At 37.6% G+C, this 5,097-nt stretch overlaps 1 non-coding gene across 1 annotated transcript; it reads right to left on the bottom strand.

Moving 5' to 3' along the window:
• Positions 1 to 3,062: 3,062 nt before the first annotated feature.
• On the bottom strand, positions 3,063 to 3,166 carry LOC111724167. Its single transcript, XR_002772508.1, has one exon. It is a non-coding gene; the product is annotated as a small nucleolar RNA U13 (small nucleolar RNA).
• Between the last annotated feature and the right edge of the window lie 1,931 nt (positions 3,167 to 5,097).

Below are 5,097 nucleotides of genomic sequence, written 5' to 3'. Positions count from 1 at the left end.
CTAAGAGTCTGACTCTCCTGAATTGATTATGAATTTTATCAAATGATCTCTCTGTATCTGTTAACATGATCAGATCCTTCCCCTTGGACCTGTTAATATGCTGAATTACATTACATGGTGTTCTAATGTTTGAATGCATTTCTGCAAGAAAGTCTACATTTTCATGTTGAACTAAACAAAATATTTTTGCTGGATTCAGTTGTGTGTGGGGAGGGAATCCTTCATTCCTTTGAATGTTAACTATATCTTTTCTGTTTATCAGAATAGGCACCCAGCCTTCTTATTTTTATCTTGCCTGATTTTTCAATTTGCTAACCACATTAGTATGTTTTCCATGCTAATTCTTGGTTAGTTGCTTATTCTGTTGCCAAGTTCACTAACATTTTCTTCAGCTATATCTATCTGCTTCTTGAGAAATCTATTCATTTTAAAATGTAATGATTGCTTTCCTTTTCTCGAAGCTCTTTTTGGTGTTTTTTCAACATGACTTTGTTGTATTTCTCATTCTTTCACTATGATTTCCATCCTGTTTTAGAGCTCTCTAAGAAATCTAAACCTTTTAATTCTCTTTCAGATATTCTGTTATTGCTAGATCATGGGGTTAGGAATTTCTCATGGATCATGTCTACTGCCCTCTTCCTGACGAATGTTTGTCTAACGTGGTTTGTAATTTTATTATAATCTTATCTTTCATAGGCACTATTTGTTGTTGTTGTTGTTGTTGTTTGTTTGTTTGGGAGCTCTTCATGTTCTAGGTCAGTGGTTCTCAACCTTCATAGTGCTGCAATCCTTTAATACAGTTCCTCATGTTGTGGTGACCCCCAACCATATTTTCTTTGCAATGAAAATATTATAAACTGGATTGAGTAATGATGAAAAATAAAACATACCTATACTCTTAAGTGTATATTTAAGTAAAGAAAAACTGGGCAATTATAAGATGAATTCATTAGCTAGACATAAAAAAACATCTCAAATCTCTCTGGTTATAGTTGAGACCATGATACTACAGCACACTCATATGTCAAGTTACCATCCAGTTATAATAATTTTATGGTTGGGGGGTCACCACAACATGACGAATTGTATTAAAGGGTCATAGGGGTCACCACACCACAAAATGAAGAACTGTATTAAAGGGTTGTGGCATTGGGAAGGTTAAAAACCACTGCTCTGGGTTATTAATGTAGCTCTTCAGAATGATTTTGGTTTGTTCCTGAGAGGGCATTATGCGTGACATTGTTTCAAACTTGATGACATGTCAACTGTTTGACCTGGTTGTGGTCTTGGCTTGAAGGTGCAATTCACATAGAGTTAATGTGTAAAATTATTTACTCATCTTTATATTTTGTGCAAGTCCCAAGGCATATAGCTTGTTTTCATGGCCACATCAAGTATGTAATAGCTTGTGAAGTGCTTGGTTAGAGCTCTCTATCTCCTAAGACCCTAAGGATATCATCCCAGCCATCAGCCCTTTCAACTTTCACCTAAATCCTATTCACTGTTATTCCATAGCATCAAACCAAGCTTATTACATTGTATTTGAGTTTTCCTTTGTTCTTAACCTTTGCCTTTTCTTATGTCTTGGCTGTACATTTAAAATTATCATGGTCACAATTTATCCATCATTTCCCTGTGTTTATAGCAGGGAAGGACTCACTCCACTGTTGCCAAAAGTCCTGATCTATTCATTATTCCCCAACTTATCTCTTAATTTTTGATTTACCTACATGAGCCCACTGTGTTACTATTATTTCTTAATTCCCTGTTATCTGTAAATGTTTCTATCATCATTGTATCCAAACTTGCATACAGTGCTAATATTGCCACTTGTATACAGTGGCAATAAGTACTATCCTTAAAACTTTTAAATGTACATATCACTTTTCATTGTCTAAACTATAAACTTTTTGAGGCCAGGGACTATGCCTCATGCTACTATAGTTCTGTCTCTTCTCTAGTGGTCATTTAATTCAAATTTACTGTTTTAATCTAATAGAATAGGAATTCAAGAAAAAAGAGTATGTGTCAAAGAATGTCCTAGAACTTTACATATATTATAGCATTAATTAGACCCTCACAGGTGGAAGCCTTGGGAACACGAAAAGCTCTTCCTACAGGAGAAAACCTGCAGGTATCCTGACCCTCACACTGAGGCCAGTCTGCCACTGAGCAGCTTGCAGCAATGACTATGCCTGTGCACTCGAGCCTGCCCTTCCTGCTCAACACTAGATTCCTCTCATGGGCCGTCTTTGCTCAGGGGCTCTCATTGGCCTGCGTGGGACATTTTCCTAGTTGCGCTGAGGCTCTGACCCCTCTGCTTTGCCCCCACATGTATCAGGTCTGCATTAGAGTCCGCTTGCCCACACGCTTCCACTGTGTCCATCCTTTATCAATACCTCCCTTCCACTTCCAAATTCTACCTGCCACCTGCTTCCCAGGGGAACCCAAACTAGGCCATTGCTTCACCCTCTTTTTCAAATGAGGAAACTAGGGCTTTAAAAGATTAAGACACATTATCAAATATACACAGCTAGTTAGTCAAACAGTCCAGATTTGAACCCAATTTTATCTGACTACAAAGCCTAGCTGTTTTACCACTCCCTGGGGTGATATAAAAACAATGCTTAGTGGGAAGTGCTGCCTTGCCATCTGTGAATGTTCCAGGGTCATTGTGACATCACATTATTCCTACAGGGACCCAGTTGTCTTAGTTCCCATTCTGAAGGTGTTTGTCAGGACATAAATATTTAATCCCACTATTTCCTGACTCGAGACAATGCAGAATGGAAGCTTTTGCCTCAAGTAGCCAAAAGGAACCCACATTGAGCATAAGAATCCTTCACTTGAGCATTTATGATTCTGTTGACTGAATCTGATACCATGTACCCAAAGGAAGACTTGAATGAATATTGATAGGTCAGAAGCAGGTGCGTCTGAGCTGCAATAGATACAGAACTAGAAATGTTTTATTTGGAAAATTTTTCTCAGGCTAACTCTAATGCTTAGGTTAAGGGCTAGATATCAGATTTTTCTTTTTTTTTAAAAAAGTATTTTTTTCTCATTAGATGGATAGTATGCTGAAATCATAACAAGGCATGAAGGAGGCTCGTCTCCCACATGCACATGAACACCTAATTATTACACATGTGAAATGAAAAAGGGTCTGGATATCTGATTTTCTGAACCACTCTCAGATTCCTCTATCTTTATGCTCATTACATCAAATTGGAGCTTGTTGTTCATATAGCTGCCTCTGCTTCCCCAAACATGTGGCACAACCAGAACTCCTTCACACAAACCCCAAACTCCATTCATACTCACCCATTCCAAAGGCTTTACAGACTTACAAGATGGGGACAAAATTCTTCATGATCAGAGGCCTGGTTTCTAGCACGAAACCATGTAGTAATGGGCACCCAATGCATACTTGTTAAATGCTTTAAATAAGTAGGAGATGTTATAGCTATTATAAAATATTTTTTAAAATTATAAATGAAAGGCAGTAAGTCTCTGCAGCTATTACAAGGTGATTGTAGTATTTGTTGGGGGTACCAGCTAAATTGCTTTAACAAAAACCAATTTAAAACAGGGTAGATTGAATAAGACAGAAATTTCTCTCTCTACTACCCCTAAGTAATGGCTCCTGGACTACAGGAACAGCCCTGACACTTCAAATACATGGCTTCAATCCCAGAGTCAAATCGTTCCTTCAGGGCTGGATGTGTCTAGCCAGGAGTAAGGAAAAAATGGTGCAGGACCCAGCACACTCAATTGTTTCAATGGCAAGACATGGACCTGGTACACATCACTTATTCTTCTTTCTCCATTTGTCTAGAACTTAGTCTCACAGGCAACCTTGCTAACTGAAAAATAGACTCTTCGGTGGAATGACTGTATGTCAGTGAAGTCTCTATTTCTGTGAAATTAGAAAAGACTGTATATTTGGACAAGTAATCCTGCTGGAACTCTATATAGCAAAATATCTTCTAACTAGAAGAACTGAATTAGAAACAAATAGGTCAGCTGTAAATTAGCAGGCTACTTATTCATATATTTGAGCAGAAGCAACTACCATTTGCAAAGCAAATTTTAAGATCAATTACTTTTCTCCCAGTGACAAGTTCAAAGAGCTCGCCATCAAGGTCTATGATTTTTGTTTTATTTTGTACACAGGGTAGGGTGTATGGTACATAGAAGGCTCTGGATGACCTGCTTTCTCCACACTGTAAACTCTTTCAGAGTAAGGACAGTGTCAGCTTTGAAATCAGCCAGACTCAGAAAAATACATGGGAAATTATAGACTAATAACAGGTAAATGTACAGCTGTTGAACAAATGAATTAATGACTATTAAAAATGATGGACTGGTAGCAAAAAAGGAGATGCAATAGATTTCTCTTTTAATGGAAGATTGTATTGACATTTAGTGCTTAAAACGCTCAGGTTTTGTATCATAAAAATATTTTATTACATTCATGAAAGATATTGCATAAATATGAAACACAAATATACGTTGAGTGTATTATTTGACATTTCTCAAAAGCTGGCGGCAGTACTTTCTATTCTGGAGTCTTAGAAATGATGATTCTTTTTTCTTAAAAATATAAAATGACCGTAAACCCATTGTTTTACACTCGTATACCTCACATGAATTTAAATCTATGTTTCGATTATAAATTCAAATAGTTGTTTGAATTAAAAGAGGTCCCAAAGTAAATAACTTAAAATGTCAGCGTCCCCGGAGGAGGACATTTTCAGCTTTCTCTCTGCGTCTCAGTTTCTGGTAATTAAGATTCTCTCCCCTTCTCAGACATACTCTGGGGATAGGGTGGCAAGAAGAGAAATGTGACCCATTGCATGTTCCCTCTCTCCATCTCCTTCCCCCAACCACGCTCTCTCTTGCCCTTTTTCTCCCCTTCTCTCTCTTTTCCGCTCCCACCCTTCTTTCTCCCTACTCCTATCAAAACCCTTCTATTCATATTTGTATGTTCTATCCAGATCTTTTCTGGGACTTTTACCCAGATTTTTTATTTATTCCTCAAGCCAGGTTGTTCAAGTACACTAATAGGTTTTACAGGATGTCAAAATCACATGA

The sequence above is a fragment of the Otolemur garnettii genome, unplaced genomic scaffold (genome assembly GCF_000181295.1).
Source record: "Otolemur garnettii isolate 467f Iridium unplaced genomic scaffold, OtoGar3 scaffold00019, whole genome shotgun sequence".
NCBI lineage: Eukaryota > Metazoa > Chordata > Mammalia > Primates > Galagidae > Otolemur > Otolemur garnettii.
This window is presented reverse-complemented; position numbering and strand designations above follow the sequence as displayed.